General features: G+C 32.6%; 2 protein-coding genes across 5 annotated transcripts in view; one reads left to right on the forward strand and one right to left on the reverse strand.

The window, feature by feature from the left end:
* The window catches only part of Synd (protein kinase C and casein kinase substrate in neurons protein Synd), a 58,573-nt gene extending 38,587 nt beyond the window's left edge, over positions 1–19,986 (reverse strand). For 2 of the 4 annotated variants that reach the window (XM_072020581.1, XM_072020578.1), the window contains exon 1: positions 19,733–19,984. The gene's annotated coding sequence lies outside the window, so the exon portion shown is untranslated. Of the gene's footprint in view, positions 1–19,732 lie in introns of all 4 variants that reach the window. The other 2 variants (XM_072020583.1, XM_072020582.1) reach the window with 2 other exon arrangements.
* LOC139996284 (uncharacterized) overlaps positions 1–20,132 on the forward strand; it is a 105,405-nt gene that overhangs the window by 43,219 nt on the left and 42,054 nt on the right. The gene's annotated exons all lie outside the window — the stretch shown is intronic.

Genomic DNA, 20,132 nt, shown 5'->3' on the forward strand with positions numbered 1-20,132 from the left:
TTACGCACAGGTTGATATCGGTAAATCGGTACAGGTAGGACGACTCGGGACCGGTTCTAGAGACCGGGGGGTCTTCCCAGCTCGTTGGGAAGAGTTTAGAGACCTGAATAAGTGCATCGGAACCTCGAGACATCTGGATCGTCAGATCGACCCTGACCAACACGTAATACATACTCTGTTTCATATAATCGATCGTTTGGTAATACTCACTTTTTTAAAGATGTATTTAGAGAATGTTGTAACGTATGTACGTAGGTACCAAGCTACTGAATATTGTAATTTAATTCTAATATGGAAATATGTTAATAGTTGATAATGTTAAATATTTGATGTATGAATGTATGAAATACAGTATGTCGGTACATGAAGTATACATGTGCCCGATTGGATCAAAATTCCATGAAAAGGGAAATTGATCTTTTGTTTCAATACACGACTGGTCTTGTTTCTATCCATCATCCATCATACGCGGTGCAGAATTGAGATTTTATCGACGTTTGCGTGGTACTGTGCCATTTGCAAAGATCGTTTGACCTTTCCCTATTTCTATTTTTACTGAAAATATTCTGCGTATCTTCTTTTCTATATTTTATACACCTGCTGCAAATTTCTGTATTTCTAAAGTGAACAATTCAATTTTTTGTTTTTATTAAAATACCGTACAGTACTAAATTCTATCTTTCGATCTTTTATCTCATATTGCTCGCGTGTTATTTAAAAAAATCATACGCATACCAAGTATATTTAAAAATTGTTAGAATTTTAGAATTTTGGGATTCGGGAATTTTAAAACTTTCTAATTTTTAAGTCTTGAAATCTCAGAGTTGTATAAATTTCCAGCTTTGGAATTTTAGGATCTTAGAATCTCAAAGTCTTTGAACTTTGTTATGGAATTTTAGAATTAGAACTACACAGTGCACAAAAGTAATCGGAATAATTAAAATTATTCGTTGCGAGTTGGAAATATGTTCGATCACGTAAGATGCTGTGAAACAGTTGGTTATTTTCCAGAGACATATTTACCAGAACGAAAGAAAGGTGATTAAAGAAGGAAAAGATAAAAATAACTAGATTAAATTGCCGGGCGTGACGTGAGCATCGTCTGGCGTCTTAATTACGTTCATAAACGTTTTAGACGGGTCGTTGATGGTAACTCACAGTTAGCTGGGTGATTTTATAGCCCTTACGAGTCTCCTAGACCTTTTACAAAAGGTACTATTGTCAGTTCTTCTGGTTACTTGAAAGATTCTTTTACGCTTATCCCGGAATAACTTTTGACGTCATTCCGATGAAATAGTCTTTCGTATCATCCTGTGAATTATGTATAAAACACGTTTATTTTTTGTACCTCTTCTACTGTCAGTTCTACATTTTCCTCATAAGAAATAAAACGAGAATTGTATTATTTAATATATTTAGCTTACAACACGAAATGTATTTAGTCACCGTTCTATTGTTAAAAAGTTCATTCGTCTATATTAAAATACACCCTTCTTAATACAATTATAGTCGAAAAAGGTTCAATTCTCTCACTCATTGCATTATAACAAGTTATTATCTAATTACACGACAAGTGTATTTCTTTTAATCGAAAGTAGAGCTAATTTTAATGTATCGTCTTCTTTACAAAAACATCATATGTTTCTATTGTAATTAATACAATTTTCTCTACAGCTCAATAAGATTTGAGCTTTATTATTATAACATTGTCATTGATGAGAAAGGTACACAGAACTCGTTGTAAATTTACTCATAAAAGAAACTGCATATATATATTAAAAGTTCTATATTTATATATTAATAATAATCAGGCATATTTTTATACATAATTTTTATAAATAACTCGACAAGAGCATCGTTTTACTGAACGATAAACTACTCGTTTCATGCAGTTTATTCGAGCGAAAAATTGTTTACAGTACGTCTCGAGTATTCGTGGGAATATTCAGAGCAGCAGAACCAAATTATCCGTTCGGAATACCGAGATTGGAATTCGAAAATTTGGGTCGACCATCAGCTGATATACACACCATAATTCCCCATACTGTACATGTTACATAATCGATTCCGCCTTCGTGCTTACAAAATTTACATCTGGATTACCACAGTATCCTAACGATAATCTTAGTAAACAGCATTTCACATTCACTGAAAATGATACAAGCCTTTTGAGCAACGAACCACTATGATTTAGTATAATGATTGATGATCAAAGAGACTTGAATTTCAAATTCTAGAGGGAAGGGTTACGAAATCTTTCTCCTGCAACTGTTCCTTTATAAAGAACTGTAATTTTGTGCGATGCATTGTGTTATTATTTAATAAAATACTTAAAACAGTCGCTGGCCATCGGGTCAGAACCACCAGCAGAAATTTCACTTTTCTAGTCAGAATAAGTCATATACACTCTCGTTCGTAAGTATTAGAATTCTATTTGGTTGCAAATAATTTTAAAGAAGATTTTAGATTTATGACAGGAACACGCAAGTAATTTCTATTTTAATGTGTAATGTCAAAGTGTATCCTGATTTGTCAATTGCCTTGTCGGTCGTCCGCTTTTACGCTGTTCTTTATTCAAGTCTAATTGGGAACGCGAGACCTTGTGGATAATAGAAACGTATCGAGGACACATTGTACTTAGAAGGCACTGTCAATGCAACTATGCATGTGATATCGCGTGTTATTGACCTTCGTTCGCGATTCGTGAATCTGCCTAATTAGAAAATTTTTTTTTCGATTTGTAATTAATATATAAAATTCTTTCAGCTCTTCCTACCAATCCTAAAATACATTAACAAAATATATTTCTTTTATCGATTTTTCTCACTTAAAATACATATCGATATAAGAATCTCGAGCTACTTATTTATTTTTCAATTAAACTCGACGATTTTCAAAATCATCGTAATTAACTAGTATCTAAACAATGAACAATTAAATCGTTCCATAATCTATTTCGACGTTATGTCCAATTTCTAGTAAATCAGTTGTTGGAGTGCTTCTTGGTTAATTAAGAATCTTATGGATTGGAGAACCTCGTGTTTTCGATATTGAAGGACTTTAATCGATCTATACATTATCTGGTCGTATCGCGTTCCTTTAATGCGTAATAATTCAGCCGAGATAACATAGTTGTATCTCTTAAGGCTGTCTCTATTCCATGTCGTCATAGAATTATCAACGAATCTATCCCCTCCGAGCTTCCGATATATCAACATCCCAACAGGAGCCACGAAAGGCTTTAATGCGCTTTAACTACGCGTCTTCAACTAACATTCAATCCTATTCATAAGTATCAAAGCACTTACAACCTGACTTAAGTTTAATGCAACGGATAATCAGAAATCATCCAAAGCCGAGAGAGGAACGGATAATAATAAATAAATAAATAAATAAAAAAGAAATATTCCAAACACTTACGAAAACTCGAATAAATCATTAAAAAATGATCAAAACCTTTAAGAATTATTATTCCATTTGAAACGTTAGACTATACTACGATAACATGTATATAACTGTAATTAAAAATAAGGAGCAAATAATAAAAAATGTTTACTTTAAAATAACTTAAAATAACTTAAAATAGAAGTTACTGGATGACTGGAAGTCAATTACTAAATTACCTTTTTAGTAATAATGTGTTTAATTGTAGATCGACATGACATTCTCACAATAATGTAGCTCAAATTTTTCAGATGAAAGCAGAGAGAGATACGCACGACACGATGGAAACGCAATCTAGATTCGAGCGAATCGAGTTGTACGCGGCTGGAATGTCAGACCGCTTAGAAAGGCGTCAATGAATCGAATCAGGGTGAACGCACTCCTTCTGATTTTCAGGTCGAAAGTCATGGTCATTCGTAGAGTAGGTATGCGACCTTTGCTTTAAATTTACTTTCGCGGTAATTAATTTCATCTGTTAAGAAAGAACGTACCTTGTATTTGATTGAAAACAGAGATTTCTGTAAACTTTTACTTTGCATTTTAAATCGAACAAATGAAAGAACACCAAAATGTCCATGAAAATGATTTATACTAATATAATATGATAAATTAAAGCTTATGGTTTATAACATATTTTTTACTTATACATATATACAAATAATTTATATTATCTGCTATAATCTATATTGAATGTCTATATCGAATATTGAAAATCACGGAATTACTCCTACAAATAATTTTTATCAATCTTAGCGTGCACGAATGTAAAATAGCGATCGGTTTTATATCGGTTAACCTTTTCCTTGATAGTTCAAGCTGTAAACGAATTATCTTATACGAAAGGAAAAGGTGTTCTAATATTTATGAACGGCAGTGTACGTATCGTGTTAGGTGTGAATATAAAATCGAAAAAGCACAGACCACCATCGTCATCATCGATTCAACGCGTCAATCGTGAGAGTGAACGCGAGTGAGAATAACACGTGAAAAGTTTTCAGTGTATACACGGAGAAATTATTCAGACGAAAGTTCTGTCTACGATTTAAAGGAGGTCGCCGTGACGAGTTCGCTTTCGAGAGAGCCAACTATGCACTATACATGTGAATCTATCTATCTGACAGCCTCTGGTCTCTGCTATCTTTTGATTGCTCATTATTATGCTCGCCTCGTACGTCAATATCTTTTCTCCACGTTGGTAGAGTCATCCAATGACTCAGGTCTTTGTATCACGCTGAAAACTTTAATTTCAGTAAGAATAGATCGAATCCAATCAGTTTGTTTACTTTTGATAATCGAATAGGTTTTGATAACGATGAATTAATTTGATCGATGCGATTATTGTATTCTTATCCATTATTGTTCTCGTTCTCTGTAATTCGTTGCAATTATTTGATAAATTATTTTGCTCACAGATATTCTACTGACTTAAATAACTTTACTGTATCGTGTATAATAATATATATAATTCATATATATGAATAATTTCTTATTAACTTCTCTATATAGTGTTCTATAATTTCTTTTAGCAAAGTTGTCGTATATACATGTATAAATACGTTATTTGTATAATTCATGTTTTCGATGGTCGACAAGTTCCATTACTCCACTTTCAGTCATTGTAATTTTTATTACCCAAACTGATAGGAAATCATGAGTTCCACATTTGAAAAAGAATTTTAGATAAAGAAATAATCTATTATCGTTTATCTATATCTCACGAAAGATATATCTTTTTTTAGTAATGAAATCAAACAAAAATTCTTCAAAGTCAATAATGATATAATGTATAAAGTTACACTTTTGCAATTTTAGGGAAGTTACAATACTTTGCTACATAGTATTTCAAATCACAGAATATACAAAAAGTTTAGTAGATTAACATAGAAAATATCCGAAGTATTATCAATGATTATCAATGAATTCTCTTCTAAATTTTATAAAAATTCTTATGGAGATCTAATGACAAGATAGACGTTTTAAAAGGTATTCACCTCTTTGCAAGCGAAAAATAGAATTCTTCTATGTAAAATTTACGTCATATATAATATAATAAAACGCTATTTCTACATTATGCGTTTCAAATAAATGATAAAATAATTTACACATTAATTACATTTTTAACCCGATACTTAGATAGTGATTAAGCAACTTTAAATAAATTTTCTACATCAATAACTAAATTTCCTTTTTATATATAAATATCTGAATATTTTAACTCTATATAAAAATACTCTTGTTCCAAAATACTTTTATTTATTGAATAATGGAGATAACATTCCTAAAAACGTGTCTACGAATGTTCGAATGCTTTCGCGAGTCTATGTGCGTCTCAAGACCTAAAGATACCATTCTTTCTTCGCAACAAATGCATAAGTAAGAATAGAGAGTACAATAATGGAAAGAGAATCGTTCTTCATAGAGAATCGAATCGGTTGGTAGCTTCGTGTCCTACAAAAGTGTAGATACGGTGGCTGGCATCGATTTTTCCCTAAGGTCACCTCTCGAAATACGACGTCGCGAAATGAGGAGAACCTCTTGATAAGGGTGCGCATTTGATCGCATTCCTACATTGTTCCTCTGGCTTTGACGCTCGTTCTCTCCCTCGACGATCGATCCATTTCCGTGTAGCGGAAAAATTTTACCTTCCACATTCAACCTTTTACAAAAGATCAACAATACCTATACGAAAAGTGCTATACGGAGTTTTATTATTATTTATTAATAAATCTAATAATTTTGTAATTTTGTAAATGGAATGAACAATACAAATTTAGCTCTATGAACTATTTATATAACTTATGTGTTAAAAATCTTAGATTTCTTCATCTATAAGATTTTTAATACAGATAGTAAGATCTAAATGATAACGTTTTTCTTCGTTTAAATTGAAGAATTTTTAATTTCCATGAAGAGTTTTAAATTATGAAAAATGCTTAATTATTGTAATTACATTATTATTGACAGAGTAACAATAGAAACAAGAAATTGAGTTTCAATAGCTCTTTAACTAATTCAATTCTTTGTACATCCAACTACACCGCGCAATCAATTATTTTATTCGATTTAACTTCGAAATAAATTAGTAATATTTGCCTAGCTTATTCACCAACGTTTCAAATTTCAGGAAACGAATCCATCAAAACAATAACAAAAAGGTCCCATTTATCAAATTAAAGGTTTTAGTAGTGAATGCTTTTAAGCTACTGTATCGATTGATAAGGGTATTATAGTACGTACTCTATCAGGAAGCATTCTTTGCGTGAACTGATAATAATACGTACCTATACCCTTACGTAACAGTTGCAATGTAGGTCGCACAAATTGTTAGAACGGCGCCAGTTCCAAGCGAAAAAAGTCATCGTTTCTTCTCGTTCAAAGACTTTTCATAGCTACCGTGGAATTTCGTTATAACATTGCTTACATAAATCTACATTCTTCATTAAAATACTTTTAATGCAGCATTTTATTCCATCATTTCATTATCTACTTTATACTACATTTACAGTTTCATTAATAAGGTAAATAATGCAACATTCACGACAAATAAAGAATATCCACAAGAAAGCATTTCTCACATTTATCCAAATATACTCTTTTTTCGAACAAATTTCCAATAAATTGATAACGTAAAAATTTTATGACAAAATTTTTGCGAAGCCATATAAGTAAGTGCATAATTCTCTGCAAAAACATTTCTTCTTTTGAGCTAAAAAAAGATATTAACGAATCTAAGATGAAGCAACCATTCTATATTTTCTTTTATAGCTAAGAAAAGTGATTTCCTTGGCCGGATGGGCTCGAGACGGTGGAATCTAATCGAAAAACATCGCACGTTGGAGGAAAGTCCGAGGCTAACAGTTTTACGAATACTTTACACCGTATATATACTTATACTTTCCGCAAATATTTTATTTCTTCAAATGAATATTTCTTCAGAACTTTGTAAAACAACGTTCATTTCGTAAAACAGATAACGAAGTTAGCGGATAATAATCTGTTTGAGCATGATTAGTTCACGTCTGCAATAAGTATAAGTAGCGTTATCGTTGAAAATATTTTTAAAACTTTAAGTAACTTAGCCTTGAATCGCGTTCGAGCTTCGGCATTAACGCGAAGCGAGTCGCGAGACTCATTTACAATTTACAATACTGTGGAAACGGTACTTGGGCGGTTCTATGTATATATGTATATATATATATATATATATATATGTATAATGACTCGAATTCATCTTCCTACATACGAAAACTTGTCTCATTGTGAAGAAGATGTGTCGTTCTCAACAAACTGAATGAGTTTGCGTTATTAACAATGAAATACGATTTTCTACGTTAAAGACTGGTTTATTTTTCAATTTATTAACAATACAACAGAATTTCTCTTTTTCTATAAAGATTAAAAGGAAACGTAGATTAACCATAATTTAAAAAATGGGATATGTAGTTTCATTTATAGCGAATTCACATAATCTCGGAGAAACTATAATAAGCTACCAGTCTTTCTAAAAATTACCTTGGAATGTATCCTCCCATCAACAAGAATTAAACAGTTTTAGGAGATACACATGGAAGAATTCTTATCATTCTTTGACAACGCAACTTTCAAGAAATTGAAATCTAAAGCTTGATAAATCCCTCTTAAACGCTTACACAAATTCGTTAAAATCTTTTTCCATCAATTACCAACCACATCGAACAGAACGTTAAATACTCATCTAAGTCCAACTTTAAGCAATTTTCTTCTTCCGTTGCGAGTCTCAGGTTTGTCGAAGCGTGTAACGACTCACTTCTGAGCACCGTGATAGATCTTTTCTACGGAAGATCGTGCGCGGAAATGGATCAGCAGAGAGTTAATTACGGCTCACAAAAGATCAAGGATCGTTGGCTGGTGTACTCGGTGGAATTTGGGACAAGTTCACCGGCAGCCAGCACAAGACTACAAGACTAGAAAGATAGAAGCTGCCGAAGGCATTCGGAAGGTCGAAGGTGAAAAGAGAGAACCCGTTAAGTCAGAAAAGTTCCTCCGTGGCGAAATGTTTCCACAACGTGCATACTGCATGATCGCTGTTAGATCTCTCGCCTCATCTGCTGTTTCTTGAGTTTCTTACGATGTTTCCATAGTGGTTCTTCCGGCCACTGCCGCCAATGGTAAATTGTACGTACGCTATCATTAGGATACTTACACAGGTTAATGTCAGGAATGGTTAGAAATTTATCAAAATCTTTAACAATTATTATTAGATTTGAAATTTACGCAAAGATAAATGAAAGAAGATAAAGAATTCGTGTATTCAACGTAACAATAAAAATCTCATTTTTATGTATAGTAACGTTATGCAGCCACTTTTACAATCCGTACAAATTGCATTACGTTCGCCTCCGATTTCCATAAATTCATTACTATTACGGGTCGAGAGTTCGAAAACAATTCAACATCCATGTAAGAACAATACATAAATATATACAGCGACGAATAAAAATATTTTGATCATAGAAAACCAGCTTTCCTTTTCTAAAATTTTCTATAAATTTATAAAAAAATATACAATTTTTAATTGTTGTACTTAATTCTTTCAAATTATTTTTACATATATTTCTTATTTAAAATTGATATTTTATCTTTCATGACATGTCGTGGTTCCTAGTTGCTTGTATCCACTATGTGTCACGATCGTTAAAGCAACGATTTTTTTAACCAATTTTGACACTGATGTTATTCAATTTTCTATGATACATGTGATTATAAATTTCACTTGAGATCTTAAGTAAAGTTGGAAAACATCTCTGAGTTTCGCATCTAATTCGTACAAAACTTTTCAAACGAGATTAGGGGATCGTGTATGCAACATGTATAATTCTTAATTTATATTCATCGTGTTCTTCTTCGATTCTCACAGATAATTTTTACCATAGTTCGCTTGATGATTTAAACGAATTATCGTATCTTATTCTTTGAAGCCAAAACGTTCTCTAATACTTACAAACGCGAGTTCATTTATATTCATTTCCTTGCTGTTAATAGGTGATACCGTATTGAACGTGATGGAAAATTCGTTTGCACTGTTCTGTCTTACGATAAACATCTGCAGCCACTGGGCTGAAGCATAGTTATTGATACCTCGATCGATAGAGTTACAGTCGAAATAAATTGCGTAATATTGACAATGGCTCAGCGTTTCTTCTTTAGCGGTTTCGAACGTTCATCAGACAGATATTAATTATATTTAACGCTTAATACCGCGACTGTATCGCCTTCCATATTCGATTTTCGCGGATATACGCGTCGTTAACTTTTACGTTAGCATGGGTAGTCTTCATACCATTTCGACTTCTTTTGATAGACACGCGTACGAATTTTTTGTATTGTTTATTATTTGATCATGAGTACATTTTTTTAGGAGTGTATTTGTACTTAGTACAGCGATGAATAGAAATATAAACACGAATTCGGAACTAATGTAGCACCAAAAAATAATGATCCCAGAACCGATATACTAATTATGAAAGAAACAGAAAGTATTGGAGATTTTGATCTTTTATAAACGTTTTGCACAACTGTTTTACGCAATAAAATCCACGTTATAACCACAGCGTGCCATGAAAGATTAAATATCAATTTTAAATAAGAAATATATGTAAAAATAATTTGAAAGAATTAAGTACAACAATTAACAATTGTATATTTTTTTATAAATTTATAGAAAATTTTAGAAAAAGAAAGCTAGTTTTCTATGATCAAAATATTTTTATTCGTCGCTGTATATATTTATGCATTGTTCTTATATGGATATTGAATTGTTTTTGAACCCTCGACCCGTGATATTAATGAATTTATGGAGATCGGTGGCGAACGTAATGGAATTTGTACGGATCGTAAAAGTGGCTGCATAATAATCCATCGAGTGCAACGAAGCACAAAACACTGGAATAAATGAGAGCATATCTCATAGGATGGAATGGGCAAAACGCTAAAAACAAAAGAGACGCGTGATTTTCAACCTGTGTATTAATTATTATCCTCGTTAATTCTCAGAAACAGGATTGACTGGTTGTTAAAAATGTGCCGATTAATTAATATGGAAAGAGAAATTGAATGTATAATACTAGTGGTAAATGTCTGATTCTGTTTTTACCGTTTTACTTTGCAGTAATTGCAGTAATTTAATTGCAACTTATTATTTGATAATTATGTATATGTAACAAGATTGATGTGATTTTTTGTGCAAGTTGGATAGCAGGATACGAATGAAAAATTTTGGGGTAAATATGTACAGCTACAAATTTATTATCACTTTGTTAATCGTTAATATTATTAGCTGGTAAATTACAGTGCAAGTGCGCCCAGAAGTAGAATAAGTAATATTTTGTCAGACATAAAATCAAAGTCTTTTGTTCAACAATCTATTCTATTAATGATCTACTTTCATTCAGGATTCGGAAGAACTTAACGCTCGAAGGAATAATACAATTAATATAGAGTGTTAACATATTTCGAGTAATAAGAAAGTATTTTGGTAGAAATAGTTAGGTGAGAATATTGAATCAAAGAAAAATGGTACTCGTGTCGAATTTGTTATACTCTGACCTTTTCTCTGGAAGATCATGTTTAAGAAATTAGCACATGAAATATTTATGACTCGACGATCTTAAATCAGCTGATATATTTGCAATCGCGTGACGCTATATCGTGTCAGGTGTAATATATTTTATTGAAATATTGTAGTCAATTCTCGTTTCATTCTAATTCTATAATACATGCATTCGACTACACGTGTATTAACGTTAATATAATATATTATGCAGTAAACTATATTAATATTATTTTTCAAGAAATTTTTCTCCCTAACATATTTTCTCAAGGAACATGCTCGCCACTTAGTAAGTAGAATTTTATATGGAATTCTGTTTCCAGCCACTGGTTTCTACAATGTTCTATTAATTTCCTACATTCTGCCGTGGAAACTTAAAGCTTCGAACGCAATTATCGATATATATAAGTTTATTAAATTCCACTAATTTCTCCTTTATCATCCAGGTACGGTATTATGAAAATAATCGAGATGTTTATAATACATTAACAAATGTGATTCCCAGAAGGAAATCACTGATGCGTGTATCTTCTAAGTAGTTTCTTCCTTTCTTTGGATTTCATGTTTTACCGTTTACGCTTGTCCTCAAAAGTCGCATAAAATTTCATTAAGTTTGTGAGAGGAATTCAAAGATGAAGAATTTCATAAATAAATATTCATGTCTTCATAATTTGTTACTTAATTTTTTGTTTCTTTTTCATTCCTGTGCGTAATATTACCTTAAAGTTTTATCTATGCAATCCAAGGTTTTATCTTTAATTAAACCTAAAATACATTAACGAGTATTTGATTCAAGGATAAGTGACAGAATTCTCATTATCCGCGATGAATAGGCAAACGTGAAGGAATAATTCCTGGTCTGTCAAATTACGTATGATACGTTGGCCTTTGAATTCGACAACCGAGAAAGTTTGAAATATCAAGTTTGAAAGAAAGTTTCTTCAAAATAGTCGTGACATCGATTACTCGCTATCATCATTTGTATACGGGATATCATAATTTGTATAACGAAAACGGTATAAGATATTATTACTATTACAGCAATTAATAGCGATGGACGAGAAAAACGAGAAAATTGATATAAGTGATACTTGAGCGAAAACATTATTTATTCCTTAAATTAAATATTGAAACTAAACGTTAAATTATTCATATATCTTCATTTTGTATCGACATTGACACTAGAGCAACGAAAAAGAAACTGGAATTAAAGTAAAAATTATCCTATACAACGTAAGAAGAAAAGCAGAAACGATATCCTCGTACGATATTAACGAATCTAAGTTAAATAAAACATTTCGTATTTTTTATGTATTATTGTAATATGCAGCTGTGCAATTCGTACAACTATAATTAGTCGTAATATAAATACGATACGAACAGCGAAGGAAAATGGAAATGTGGAAGCGAAATACGAAGGTACAGCATCCACTTCCTCATCAATATTAAATCATGCACGCGATGTCGCTGATGAGGCAGAACATTTTCTGGCGAACTCTGGCTAAGTATCTTCGAGAAGTGGCTATTACGACATCGACGATTTTCGACTGCTTAAATCCTATTAAGGTCCCTGCTCTTGCATCAATTAAATCATTCGTTTAATTAACCACAAACGAATATATAAAATATATGTTGATCGAGGGAGCAACGTAATTATATATCTGTGTAATTAGTGTGTTACATATTGATATAACTACTAAATTGACATTTCGCTTGTGATATATACGGAGTAGACCAATTAATTCGATACCAGATCGATACTAGAAGATTAATTAGATAGTAGAGGACAAGTGGCGAAATGTTGAAGCGATAAAGTGATCAACTATAAATGAGATTGTAGAAATTATATGGAAAGGAAGATGGAAGAGTTTATCGTATTTCTGGACTCTTTGTTCAATTTTAAGGGAAATTGTCAATGAATCGGCAGCTCCAAATGGTAAAAGCAGAAATAAACAATTCGAAAATTATAATAAAATGAATTCAGTCTAAATCTCTACCGTGTTATAAAGTTTTCAATATTCTGCAAAATTTTCAGATCGAGATAATTCTTATAAACGATCCGTTAATTTCATTCACTTATCAACGTGAAAATAATTAATTACTAAACGAAAAGATTAATGCTGCATTTGATTGACGGGTGTTCACGCGTGACTTCTAATATAGGCTGGCGTTCGTTTGCCTTTCTACTCGAGGCTTGTTTCGTGCATCGCAATTTCTATGCAGAAAGCAAGCCCGTAAATAAACGGTTGCGTTTCGATCGATTCTCTTGGCACAATTTTACGATGCTCTTATTCTTGCGATCTGTTATTAACACATTCTATACCATGTGTGCATCACGGATGAGCTGTGGAGAATTTTTCATTTAGTACATTTCGTATCTCTAATATTCGCAGGTAGATTATTAAAAAATATCTTGTATTATTTGTAAAGTAACTATTATATCATCGATACATTATCAACAATTACAGCTTTGTTAAATTACATCTTTTTATTAGAGACTATACGTTAAATTATTAATATGTTAAAATCAAACTTTTAAACAATTTCTCTCTTAATTATTACGCACTTTATATCGTCAATAATGAAATCGTCAAGATTCTATGACTTCCTTTTATACACTGAAACGGTTAGTTTTTGCAGCAGAGGTTGGTGTCTTTTATGTAAATTATTTGATAATTCAGCCACGTGTAACAGATACTTCAACATCGATCATTCGTGACATAGTACGTAAAAGAGGAGTCACGCGAAAAAAGTCAAGCCTTTATTAAGACAATAAATAAAGCAAGAGGATATCACGCTTTCTCAGAACCTATGAAAATGATCCTCCAATTACTTCGAATAACTAGGAGCTCATACGGAAGAGCTACAATTTTACACATCGATGGCGGTTTCGATACGCCGCTCGTTTTCGAGAGAGTGCAATGGATTAGCACAGGAAGAACTGCAAGAGAAAATCGAACAGCCACGGCTATACACCGTTTTCATTCGGATAACCTACTTTCGTTCCTCGGTATGCACGTACCGTCTTTAGAAAGACGTGTCATCGTTTCCACAGATTTATGGTTTCGTTGCATCGATCTGACTGCAACCACTTTACGGTGTCGCACGAAAGTCCAAGATCACTTCTGTTTCTTGTATTCCTATCATGTTACGTTATGCGGGTAAAACATCATTCTACTAGGAACTTTCGTCCTTCGTGACTTAATCATCACGCAATTTATGATTTACTGGTATGTTATTTGTGGTAATAATAATGGCCATCGATAATACGGATGCATATGACAGGCAATATTTATACAATTAAATCAATATTGTTTGTTAGGAAATGTTTAACACTGCAACTACCGAAGTATAATATTTAAATGAAAGAAATCAAAACGAAAGCTATACGAAAAGAATTCAGAATGAAAGAGAGAGACATAATATTTCACAATAGAAGTACAATAAACGGGGAAAAACAATCTTATAAATTTGAAAAATTGAAGTAATAATTTTCGAAGGAAATCGACTCGTTTTAAATAAATCGGATGTTATATACAAAGTATAGCTGTGAAGATCAATGAAAAATAAGTGATCTTGAATAATTTATCCGATAAATTAGTAATGAAAATTACAGGTTTAGAAAGACCGACCTAGTTCTTGACTTTTCTCTCCGTGAACACTGTATTTCCTATATCCAGTACCATTAATCACATTCGATCGATTTTAACAGACGTTCCAATCGAAATATCAAATTTGCTTATGAAAATGAATTCCACAATTCCGATGAATATTTAAAATCCTACTAAAATTTATGTACATATGAAAAGCCACGACAATTTTCTATGCACGTGTAATGTTCGACAAACATGTGCAAACACGTGTGCATGTATATATTTGGCCACTGAAGAAATCAGTGATCCTTAAAATGAGAAACTAGGAAAAGCAGTTGCGACTGAAAGCAGTGGAAAACTTTTGCATTGATGGAAACTGTAACTGTAGGCCAGTGAGTATTCGAGGCTAAGTAAGTGCGCGGACTATAGAAACTGAAGTTTAGGCTCTAGCTAGCAACTGGTCCAGTAAATTCTAAGTTTTATCAGTAGAATTCAAATAGTGCATGTGTGTTTTATACGTTTGATTGAAGAGAAAGAATTTTCGTTTCGTTTCACTGCATCTGAATTCAATGTGATATTAGTAATTTCAAATTTACTGTTTGTTAATAAATTTGCGTATTTTGTCGTGAATGTATCAAATTTAATGTATGAAAAAGGAACGAAGAGTTTTAATTTAGAGTGAAATTAGTATCATAAATGAACAATAGAAAGAAATCTTCATTTCTTCTCTTGAAATTAGTACACCGCAAAAATATTTCTTGTAAAAGCAAAAAAGGAAGAATTCTGTTTTCTTCGTCGTAGGACACACACATGAATGCGCCACATATGGGGAAGGAAATACCGTGTGCAATAAATCTGCGCCGTTTTATTGCACAGTGACAAACACTTTTCACATGGTCACAGATAAAAATAAATAACTGACGGTCGATCGAGAACGAGAGTAATTTCGTTTCTCTCGATGAACTGAGAACTCTGGAAGCTGAATGATTCGGATAACGTGGAGTTTTGAATAGAAAGTAGCCAATAATAATAGCGACCGGTGGTTGGCATTTAATGACTTCATAGGTGCTAATCGCATAAATGTTCCGCATTCTTCGAATTATTACTTCATTGCACGAGTTTGTGCAATGTACTAGTGCCACGAATACATTTGCCATAGCTTTAAATTCTATTCGATATTCCTTTCCTAAACTACTAAATCTTTCAACGATTGCTGTAATCGTAAATATTAAGTTTCTTAGAAATTTTCTATTAGTAAGAAGTTTCTTCCGCGTTTATTTATTTATCTTTCTCTACAACAATTTCCTCAATAGCAGCGCTTAATAATCTCATCACGAGATGATCACATGTCCCGCATGATTGTATGCGGGACAGCGTGCGATCGAGTCCCTGGCGAGTTAAAATTTGATCGTAACAGTGGGTCCGCTTTTCACTTTCCAACATCGACAACGATCTTTCCCCGCTTACGAAAGAGAACTGTGCACTCTATGAGAAAAAGAAGAAGAAGAGAAAGATTTTGTTATACAGTGCGTAATTGCTGTGCTGTGCTGTTTGTAACTTTTCCCTTGAGCAAATGATGGCGGCGCGGTCGATGGTAAAATATGGAATTCTAGCGGAATTAGGGGTGACGCTAACATTAAAGACTTCGCATGCCATCAGACGTTCTATTCGCGGTCGTGCTCAACATTACTCACGTAACGTCCTTTCGTACGGTTAATACGAGTTACGTGATCCGATCGTGTACAAGGTGTTCCGAAATTTGTGTCACGCGAACGAAGAATCAAATTCGGTTTAAAACTGTTCTCGTTGTTTCTTTTAGATTTCGGGGTACAGTAAAATCACAATTATCAGAGTATCGAATAAAGAAACAATAGATTATGGAAATATCAAAATATCAACTTTCGTTCGGAAGTTTCTGTTTCTACTTAATATTGATTTTTAGAAAATACGAAGTTGAAATTATTCGAGTCGAAGCAATATGTGCGCCAATAGCAACGAATATTGTATATCAATAATATTTTGCATATAGAAATGTTTTATAACAATTTACATATATATGTATATGTATATATACGTATACATGTAAATTTATTATTATATTTATTATATTATATTACATATATATGTATATGTATATGTATATACATGTATACACAAATATGATAAGATCAGAGAAAACACATGAATTTATATGCACGTGAGTTTAATCGTTTTAGTAGTTGAAGTATTTTTTTTTTTCGCTTTCATGCGACGCAAACTGATAAAATTGTTATCTTGTAAATAACTTTCTGTCTGAGTCATCGTTTAAAGATTTTCAGCTTGTAACTTTTCCTTGAATATTTGATCTAAATTTTTTTACGAGCTTCTACATTCAAAATTATTTTACTTTTCTTCTAACTTCTCATTAAATCGTTAGATCTCGTTATCTGCAGTTCTTTTTACTAAATTTTATATTCAGAATTGGTACGTCTTTGCAAGTATAATTTCGTATATGATGAGAGAGAATTCTAAATATGTAAAGAAAGTAAAAGAAAGCTTATGAAGCGCGTGAAATACTTTAGAAGTTCGTATGAGACTTTCACGTTGCACGTTTTTGATATTGTTTGATTTCTGTTTAAAGAAGCATGCAAGAATCCAATAAGCTCTACACGTTAGATTTTCACTTTTTATGGGTTTTATAGTTAGCTACGGAGAGAAGGTCGATTTCAACAGGTGGGCTTTCTAAGTTACGCGAGGAACAGGTAAATGAGATGGAAAAAGTTCGGGACACATAACATCGACTCCAAACATTTTCAAACATTTATTCGTTATTCGAAATTCTTAATAATTTTGAATAATACGTATATTTTCAAAGACAGTACTATTTTTGTTTTAAAAATAAAGATTGCATATATGAAATTAACAAAAATAGTTGAAAGATAATTATAATTTAGATAAAATCGCATTTCTACGACTTCAATATTTTTTAAATACGTAGTTATTTAACATAGTATCGAACATAGTTCCGTGAATAATTAATGCGTCTTATCTTTTGATAGTAAGTAGTGCCGTGATTTACGATGATACATCTACGCGTCTCCGATGTATTTCCAGGATTACTATTACTACCGCGAATAAACCACAGCGACTACTTCTCTCACGTGATATTCACTTTCATGTTCGTGATAAACATTGCTTTCAAATTTCTAATCTCTAGATACTCTAACCTTGCAATATTAAATGTATTTTCATTCAAAAAGAGTAATTAATTTTACATTTAAAATAAAAATTGTCATCCATTTAGAGATTTTATGATCTATTTATTATTATTGATTTCAAATCGTATTAAGATCGAATTAAAAATTTATTTCTTACTATTGAATTTATTTGTATATTACGCGCGAAGTAATCATGTATACTCAACTGTAAAGATAATCGTTGAACTTTAAAAATGAATGCGTCTTGTAAGGTACCATGCTATTATGAAAAGCGGTCAGTGTTAGGCCGGCTAATTCGATCAATGAAGAAATGATATAACATTGCGATCACATCAACGATTGTATTTTGAAACTGAGGCAAATGTAATTTACTTGATTAATATGCTATATATCCGTCTATGTCATTAACATAATTAAGTAAAATTTGTAATTCCATTCTTAAATACAAATCGTTTCAGAAAAGCTGCTCAATGCTTAACCTGACCTAAGGCCATTCGTATGTATTTACAAATAACACTGCAGTATTATTACGTTATGTATCAGTCGATAAAAGTAGTTTGCACAAAATCATGCGGAAAGACAGCATGTACATATACTAGCGAGGAATGTGATAGCGTGGACCCCGAGACCGAGAACGTGGTGAGAGTACGGAAACTTGGATAGCCGCCAATTTATACAACATTCAAACAGCGCTGCTACGAGGATTTTGCTCCTTTCGAGTTCTTTGACTGATTCAGCGTAAAATAGACACTACGTAACTTACATTCAATACTATTTCTTCGAAACGAACTATATTAAATTTCACGCTAATTCGAACAAAGTTCAAATAAATTTCTTCTATTTGCAAATTATCGGAATTATCATTGAATATTTTTATGTAACAGGGTAAGAATTATGTATCGTGCTAGATTTCTGTGTATGAAATGTCGTTTCCTTGAAGTTCGAATTTAGCGCGCCAATACCACCCATTCAATTTTGTCTTGTCGTTAATTATAAACCACATTAAGGAAGGAAAGATTTATAATAAAAACATGTATACTGAACGTTGAAAAAATTTGTGATAAAAATACGAAACTTGATTAACGCAACATAATCAAAATATTCATGTGACTTTCTTATGTGAATTTAAATTTGAAGAAAGTGTCACGAAGATTTCCAGAAACATAAATTTCCAGAAATTTTCAGAATTATTACTAAATAGTTTTTGTTTTTCAAATAGTTATTGTTCTAGAATTATATTTATAACCTAACCTAACGTTGATTAAATCATTACATGTCAGGTTAGGAGACCGATTGAAGTCAATATTGGACATTAGAATGACGAATGATAAGGCGTATACGCTATATACTGTATACGCTTCCTAGTGAAAAATTCTAAATACGTAGCAATAGATAAATGTGATTTATGATTCGATATTTGATCTAGCGCTCAGGTGGAAACCGAAGGTAAAATTATCGACCTAATTCATCTCCGTTTGTTTACCAAAGTATTACGTACTGACAACACTTCTCCAACATACATAGAAGAAACTACCTGTTAAAACAAGTGAACTACAAAAATTCTACCACATATAGATAAACCGCATGGTATGTATATACATATGAAATTACATAAAAGAAAGAATGCATTTTATTTCAGCTTTTGATGTTTTATCCCGGAAGAGGATTGTTCAGGAAAGGATGGGCAATTCGGCAGAATTTATTTTGGAAATTTTTGTTCAAATTATAGAGAATTGCATGGATACATATACACACATACGTAACCTTAATCATGTACAAGAAGCGACATGTGAGTTTATTGACGACAATGCACGCACAATCTGTCGGCAATATGTGCGACGATTTGACAGACAGAAAAAACCTTAACGAAACACGCGCACATTCTAAATACGTGCCGTGTTCTTACTCACCGAAGGCAATTCCTCGAGGCAAATGAACCGACGAGCGGCGATATCCTTTCGGGCCTTGGAAAACTAACCAAAAACCGTATCACCGTAGACGGAACGAAACCAATCACGACACTGTATCACTCACTGAATCCGCGAACGACGCGCGATCCGATGACACTTCCGACACGCGATTTTACGACTGTGGAATTTCGTCACGTCGCGCGTATTCTCAAGAAACAAACGCTCATATTGCTCCTTCGCAGAGTGAATTACCAGCTTCCCTCTCTGGCCAGCAGCGATGGGCGTGGTTTAAATCCGTGATCACTCGAATACTTACGAACTCACACGAACGTCGCTAATTGGTGAACCTCTGAACCGATTCACATTTGGACAACAGTGTAAGACGAATGGGAATTGCGCG

This window comes from Bombus fervidus, chromosome 17 (genome assembly GCF_041682495.2).
Source record: "Bombus fervidus isolate BK054 chromosome 17, iyBomFerv1, whole genome shotgun sequence".
Taxonomy (NCBI): Eukaryota; Metazoa; Arthropoda; class Insecta; order Hymenoptera; family Apidae; genus Bombus; species Bombus fervidus.